Source organism: Fukomys damarensis, unplaced genomic scaffold (assembly GCF_012274545.1).
Source record: "Fukomys damarensis isolate Sample0158 unplaced genomic scaffold, DMR_v1.0_HiC HiC_scaffold_37, whole genome shotgun sequence".
NCBI classification, from domain to species: domain Eukaryota; kingdom Metazoa; phylum Chordata; class Mammalia; order Rodentia; family Bathyergidae; genus Fukomys; species Fukomys damarensis.
Genome location: NW_022900949.1, coordinates 26978630 through 26986529, shown reverse-complemented (window position 1 = coordinate 26986529; position 7900 = coordinate 26978630). Strand labels below are relative to the sequence as shown.

General features: G+C 56.5%; 1 protein-coding gene across 1 annotated transcript in view; it reads right to left on the bottom strand.

Moving 5' to 3' along the window:
- The window catches only part of Wnt7a (Wnt family member 7A), a 41243-nt gene extending 40294 nt beyond the window's left edge, over positions 1–949 (bottom strand). The window contains exon 1 of the mRNA XM_010617242.3: positions 930–949. The gene's annotated coding sequence lies outside the window, so the exon portion shown is untranslated. The remainder of the gene's footprint in view (positions 1–929) is intronic.
- Positions 950–7900: the final 6951 nt, after the last annotated feature.

Genomic DNA, 7900 nt, shown 5'->3' with positions numbered 1-7900 from the left:
GTGCGCTCGCGGCGACACCTCGCGGGCGCTGTGGGGAGCGCGGCTGGGGCTCACTCGCTGGAGGGGATTCTCCCGCGTCCAGAGGGGCGGACCCTCTCCTCTGACGCGCACCCCAGTGAGGCAGCTAGCGGGTATTGGGCTCAGTTCCCAGGCTGAAGGAACCGAGGCTCCGGGAGGTGAAAGTGTTTTCGCAAAGTCGCCGGTTAGGTGTCCCCTTGTCTTCCCCATCCATTCTTCCTCCCAGGCACTCTGTCCTTCAAGATTGCCTTATATCTCTCACACACACACACACACACACACACACACACACACGCTCGGGACTTGCCCGGAGGAGCCCCTGTCGCCACACCCATCCGCATTCTACAGATCTCTGTCCTGGCACCACGGCGGGAACCAAGGACACAAGGAACAAGAAAGCCGGAGTGCTTACTCTTGGGGGGAGACAGGCCGCATGTGTGCAGACCCACTTCCCACAGCCCTGGCTTAGGATGGCAGGAGAGGGGGTGGGTGTCGCACTGGGCCCAAGCCCTGAGGGACTGAGGGCTGGGGGCTGGGCCGGAAGGAGGTGGCAAGTACCAAGGCTGGGAGGTGGGCATGGGTCCGGGGAAGGCACAGTGGGCTTCGCTGGAGAGAAGGGAGGCAGGGGCGGAAGGGGAGGAGGGTGCGCAGCAGGGAAGGCTGTGTGGGTGTCACAGCTGAGATTCAGTGGGGGGAAGATGGAGCAGCAGGAGGGGGTCTCCCTGACTTGTGTCCCATTGCCTTAGGCAGGCTCCCCCAAGACCAGGGAGTGCCCAGCACCTTGGAGCCTTCAGACCACAGCCTCCTGACTGGGTGCAGGTAGATGTGGGGCTGGGTGAGGGTGGGGTTAGCTGAGCAGAGCCGTGATTTATCCCACCGTCCTCCGTGGTACGGAGCTTCTTTCTGCTCACCTCCTCACGTGTCCCTGTGTGACGGTTTCCACTAAGGAGCCACAGAGGAGTTGCTGGCAGAACGGTGAGCCCAGGTGAAGAGAGGCAGCCCTGTCTGTTCTGAGGACTGGGACACTGCTGTTCCCCTGGCCACCATGTAGAAGCCTAGACTCAGCGAGCTGTGAGCAGCCCAGGAGTACACAGAGGCCACACTGATCCTCTGCCCGCTGATCACACGATGGGAGCCACCCCAGCCCAGTCACCAGAGAGGTGTGTGGCAGCATCTCTACATCATCCCAGTGCCAGCCATGGAGCATCCTCACCCAGAAGTCAGCACAGCTGAGTCCTGAGGACCAGGGCCATGCCTCAGCCCAAGAGGACCTGGCTTAGGCCCTGAGCCCCATAGCTAACATCTCTGTGGCCCCCCTGCCTCCTCCTCGGTCATCAAGGATGCAGTCGGCCCCAGCCCAAGGCAGTCTGCTTCCAGGGTGTCTCAAACTCAGCCTGCCTTTTCCCCATGCGCCATCAGCACTGTAGAGCAGATTTGTTCATGGCACGGGTGTTGGGGACCCTCAGGGCCAAGGACAGTGGTGCGGGTAGTGCAGACACCAGAGGTGTGGGGCCAATGTGGAGAGCTTCTGCGGGTGAGAGCAGGAGGGGCTTTCAGGAGCAGAACACGGAGACAGTCGAGGGATCAAATGAGCCAGCCTCTGCCCCAGAGCAGCTGGCTGAGGACTGATTCGGTGACAGCACCCAGGGACAGTGCTGCCATGTGGCCAGCACAGTCAGCAGAGCTTCGGCATAGTGACCCACGTGATTCTCTGAGGGTGCTCGGTGCCCAGGGCTGCTCTTCCTCTTCCTGCTGTCAGGATCACTGGGATTTTATAGAGGGGGAGCATGAGTCATGGAGGGCTGAAGTGAAGTCCCAGATTTGTACAGGCAGAACAGGGCAGGGCTTGGATTCAGGTGTGGAACCTCCCAGCTCTCGGTCATACTGTCATCTAGTGAGGAAGACAGCCCAGGACACCACGAGAGGAACGACAGTGTTGGCACCAAGGTGGCGGTGTTAGTAGCTCTCCAGGCTGTGGCAGGACACCTGAGATTCGTCAGCGGAGGTCTCCGTCCAGGGTCACTGTGGGCTTGGCATCGCTGCTGACCCTGGATTAGACCTCAGCTCCCCGCTTGTCAGCTTTGCGATACTGGATAGTTTTTGCGTGTTTGAACTTGGACTTTCTCCGCTGCTAGGAATCTTCAGGTCATTCAGTCCTTGGGGGACTCTGAGCTCCCCCTAAAGGAAAACTATCCGATTCATTGTAAGACCCAGATGGAGATGTGAATAACTATTTTGTGACTCTGGACTCATTGCAGAAGTTATTCCTTCATTTTGGAGGACCAGTCCTACCCAGCAATTCTCTCCCCACTTGCTCCCCTTGATTGGATCCTGGAAAGAAACAGTTCCCCCTCCGGAGCAGGTGCGGTTCCTCCTTTCAGCCAGGCCAAACCTTCCTGGGCCAGGTGCACAGCTGGGCAGGTGCCTTGGCGCCACCTGCTGGACATGGACGGAAAGGCGGCTTAAATCCCGGGAGCTTCCCTGAGCCCGCCACAGCGTTCTCCAGCCTCCAGGCCCGGCTTCTCTGTTCATTATCTCCGCGACCCCGGGAAAGTCACTCACAGCACCTCTCTCCGCCTCCGTCTGTCTGTGAGCTGGGGTAGTGATGGGCTCTGCCTGCAGCCTTCCAGTGGTGTTCGGTCCTCTCGGCGTCCCTGCTTGAGTGTGTGGGAGGACTGCAGCAGCGGACCCCAGAGGAGACCTGTGTCTTCCCACAGCCCTGGGAGCTGCAGGGGCCCTGTTGCTGAGCCTGCCTCCTGTCGGAGGGCCCACCGCCACGCAGCCGTCCCGGGGCATCCGCTCGGCCCTCCTGGCCTGGTGTGAGCGACTTAGGTCACACGCACAGGACCCCGAGGAGGAGCAGCTCGTCAGACAGAGGCTGCTGGGAGGGGAGCGCGCTGGGTGCGTGGGGCAGTGACTCCGGTGTGGGTCTTCCCGGAAGGCTGGCGCTTCACTTCGTGGCTGTCCAGTCTCCCACCCTTGGGATAGGTCGCGGTCTGGCTGCCAGCCTGTCGGGCGTCACACGGCCTCTTGATTTCATCTGCACGGACGTCTTCTCCGCTCAAGCCTCACATTCTAGACACCCCGCGGGCCACACCAGGGCCACGATTCCGTGCTTGCTCTGAGGTTAGCGCGCTGGGGAAGAGGCACCAAGACATGGAAAGCTGGATCTTTGGAATCAGGGCCGTGCAATGTCAGCTCTCTCCTCCTGCTGCGTGGCCGGTGGGCCATGAGCTTGTGAGATTGGGATGCGGGGTCAGTGTCACAAACCCAGACGCCAGCTCCTTTCCAGACCCCCAGGGAGGGTCTCCTGCAGAAGCTCCCCAGTGCCAGCCCACACGGGCTCCTGCTGGTGCCCGCTGGTGCCCAGCCTTTCCCCTGGGCTACACCGCCTCTATGCTGTCCCCATGGAGTGGGGACACTAAGGGAGTCACTCACTTCTCTCCAGGGAGCCTCTTGCATGTGGGGCCGGCTGTGCCTAGGACTCCTTTCTCCATATGGATGGGAAACCAGTGGGTGGAGGCCGAGGGTCTGAGAGAAGGGAAGGGCAGAACCTCACTGCCCTCCGGGCCTCGAGTCCTGCTCAAGCAAGGACAGGGCCGCCGCCCTTACTGAGCCTGTCTCCTCAAAAGGGTCTGCAGGCTCTCAGGGTTGCGGGAGGGTGTGCTGGCCTGAAGATGAGCAGCTTTGACAGTCCCAATCTTGGAGCCTGGGGCTGGATCTGCCCCTGGACAGCCCTGGCTCCCTGCTTGGAAGATGCAGCCAGCAGGAGGGAGAAGACAGATCCATTTCACAGCCCAGCTCTACCATATGCCCTTGAGCTGGGGATTTGTTTCCAAGGTTGTCCTGGTGCTGGATCCCAGAGAAGTCACCTCTGCCAAGCACCTGGAGAGTGGGTTTCTCAGATTCCTCTGAGTGCTCCTGGCCACACTGTGCCTTGCTGGTCACTGGCTCTTGGTCACCTTGGGAGGAGGACGCTTATCGCAGTCCCACCCCAAGGTCTTCCTCAGGATAAATCTCAGCCAGGGTTAGTCATCTTGTGGGCTGGGCTCTTCCTCTCCCTCCCTTCAGTGTCCCTGGGTCAGGCCAGTGACTCCGGCCATGTGACTTCCTCCAGGGCCTGGCCCTGGAGCCCTGCCTACCTGCTAGCCCTCCAGTCCCTGCTAGTGACCCATTCTGGGCCTGACACACCAGGCGGGGCTGCACCGGGGAGGAGGAAACTCATAGCTTGCTGTGTTGGGGAAAAAGTGCATCCCCATGTCCGGTTTCCGCCCGGCCCAGCCACACCTCGGCTTCCTGCAGACATCCTGGCATCTCTCTAGCTATTTATCCCCCAGTTGCCCCTGGCTCCCTGCCCCTGGTGCACATGCACTCCCTGGGAGGCCTCTGGGGGAGGGTGCAGCAGAGGGTTGCTCCTGTGTACCCCCATTTTATGGAGGCTGCTTTTCTCTGGGAGCATGAACGACTCTGGAGAAAGTAAGGAGACATGAACACACATCCCAGTTCCGTTGGACTTGCTGTGTGGCTATGGCCAAGCGAGTCCACCTCTCTGGCTCTTAGTTTTCTTGATTTGAAATAAGGTGAAAAAAATCAGTTTCTAGTAGTTGTGGGTATTAAATAAGATGATATAAATACAGAGATTCCCAGGCCCTACCTCTAACCAATGAAATAGGATGCCCTGAGGAGTGGGTCTTGAGTCTGGACTTTACATAAAGCTCCAGGAAAGCTCTAAGGCAGAGCCATAGGATGGAATCATGGCCAGTGCTCAAAGCTCTGGAGTAGATCAGCATAGATTTGAGTTCCAGCACTGCAGTACCTTTCTGGAGACTCGAAGAGAGTTTTTAGCTTCTTAGAGTCCCTGTTTCCTTGTTTGTAGGATGGGGTGCTAGTACTGACTCTCCAGGCTATTATGAGAATTAAATAATGTAGTAAACAGTGAGTATTTTGTGCCCAGTGAGTGCTTTCTAAGGAAGTGGGGAGGCCAGGTCTTTGTGTATCATTACAGAGGACTCACAACAGGTAGCCCTGGGCATGGACCCTAGCTGGCATGTCAAACTCGTATCTGTACATGAGCGACTGTTGCTGTTATTGCAGACCCAGGTGTGATGAACATTCTGTCATCCGGTTGACTTTAAAAACTACATTTTCCAACATCCTTTGCAGGTAGAGGTGGGCATGACTCTGTCCTGGCCAATGAAATGTAGGTGAGAGTCACTGGGCCTTTAGCTGTTTGGTTTCCCTTCTTCCTCTTTTGCTGGTATGGTAGCTAATTTGAGAAGGAGGAGAGTGTGGAAAACAAGCAGCGACCTGGGGCATAATGGCCTGGTTGGCAGCCATAGCAGCCCTAGACTGCCCACTTCTGGGCTTTGCATAAAAATCCAAGTGAAAGGAACATCTTTCAGTGTTTGAGGGCTTATTTGTTCCAGCAGAAGAAGAAGGGATGCGTTGGATTTCTTCGCTGCCCTTTTCTGTTCTCTGTCTTCTCATTCCAGAAGAATCCAGGCCCGGGGCTGGGTTAGAAGCGTCACAGGAAACCTGTCCAGCTCCTAAACTGAGCCTCTGAGGCACAGTTAGCCCAGGACTGGAGGGGGGCAGTGCCTCCAAAGAAACCCAGCGCTAGCATCCAATATACAAGGGAAGGTAAATTATAAACCATGGCAGAAAAAACAATATCCCAGTAGCAACATGCTGGGCATGGGTGTGGAAGAAAGTGTGAGAAACTTAATTTTCTCATCCTTCACGACAGAGAAAAATACATGCTAAGATTGCGAGACATACTTAAGATTGATCCCCAGTCTTTTGAGTGTTCCCCACAATCCTGGGGAGGTCTTAAACAAATACATATTTTGGTAATGAAACAAGTATGTAAAAGTGGCAACGGCTTGCATTTCACTGAAGTTTTCTTAAATTCAAGTGAAAATAAGCTGTACACATTGTATTGTAAAAATTAGTGTACATCGCACGATCTTTTAGTAAAGTTCTTTTCCTTTCTTGCTCTTGTCTTATCTCCCTTCTTTCATTCGTCCAATCCTCCTTCCCTCCCTTCCTGGAAAGCTACTGGAATGGTGTGGCCTAATGCGGATCCTGTTGTCTGAGGCAGGAGGTTTTATAGTGGTTCTTCTCCCCTCCCCATTTGTTTTACAGAATTTTCCTGCATAGCTTGAATGCTGTATGAAAACTTCTAGCATTTGAGTAAAACGACGCCATCATTATTTTTTTTAAAAAAAATGTCATAATAGTTTCGCAGTGTGAGGGCATAGAGCTGACATGACCAGGAAGCCCCTGGCCTGTGTGGCAGTCACAATCCTGAGACGGCTCCAAGATTCCTGTCTGGTGGAGGCTCTGCTGTCTTTTTTTTTTTGAGACAGGGTCTCTGTATGTAGTTGAGACTCACCTGGAACTCACTATGTAGCCCAGGCTGGTCTCGAACTCACAGCGATCCTCCTGCCTCAGCCTCCCTAGTGCTGGGATTACAGGCGTGTGCCACCATGCCTGGCTTTTTCTGCCATCCTTTCTAATTAGCCCATAGCCCAGGCTGGTCTCGAACTCACAGCGATCCTCCTGCCTCAGCCTCCCTAGTGCTGGGATTACAGGCGTGTGCCACCATGCCTGGCTTTTTCTGCCATCCTTTCTAATGGAATATCCTTCCTTTCTCCTTTTGGCACATTTTTGCTAGTCCTGCATAGCCCAGTTCAATATGAAGAATTCCCCGTCACCCAGGCCCAGAGAATCAAAGCCTGTTTCTGGGGACTTAGAATCTGAGCAGTGACAGGGACAGTAGAAGGGCTTTCAGTGCACTTATTTAGCAGCAGGGCCCCGGGAGGGCTGCGGGCAGGTTTTTGGCACCCGGAGCAGACTGGCTCTTGCTTTGCTGAGCTTAGCTGTCTGGCTTGCCTATTCCAGGACCTCTCCACACAGTGTCTGTACCGAAAGTGGCCAGATCGGTTTCTGCAGCTTACAGACGGGGCTTCTAGCCTCTGCTCTACCTCCCCAGCATTGGATATGGGGCCACCAGGAGGTGTGTGGAGTGAGTCCGAGTCACGGAGGTTATTATGAGAGACCGCTCTCCCTGGACTCAACCTTCCCAAGGGCAGGCACAGTCAGACCCTGGGCAGCCACATTCTGAGCTGCGCTGGGGCCTGAGGGTACTTAGAGCTCTAGCTTGCCAAGCAGCTGTGCCCGTTCCACACAGGGGAAATGGCTAGAGAAGTGGCCCGCTCAAGGCCACAGGCTGCCCCAAAGCAGAAGGCCAGGCCGGGTGCAAACTCATGCTCCTTTAGTCCTCTGAGTGCTCCCCCGTTTGTGGAGGCAGGGTCCCCACTGTCTTCCAGCCTGGTCTCCTCCATGTCTGTAGTCTGCCTGGCACATAGGCAGAGCTCAACTATGCCTCCAGCAAGCTAGCAAGAACCGCTTGCAGCAGCACCGTGCAGCTGGACAGCCTGTGACTCGGCGTGGGAGGCCCCCGCTCATCCGCTAGATGGGATGGTGGGGTGGGGGTGGTCTCTGCCCAGGACGCAGGTGTCCTTGCTGTGCTCTGGACCCCAATGACAGGAAACTGCGGGACCCCTGGGCCACATTTCAGACTCAGAGAAGCCCAGTGGGCCGAGAGGAGCCCAGCCAGTGTGCCGAGGGTGGGGCATATGGAGCCCCCCGTGTCGGGCTGAGCAGAGCAGGCTGAGGTAGCCTTGGCTGAGGAAGCTGAGGGGGCGGAGCCTGGGGGGCGAGGGGCTCCCTGGCCCATGTGCAGAAGAGGCACGGTAAGTGCGATGGTGTCCGTCTCCATTTCAGGGTGACCTCGGGAGCCTACCTGTTGGCACCTGTACATGAGGGAAAGGGCGGAGGTGATGGCCAGCTCAGCTGGTGCGAGCTCAGCCCAACTCTT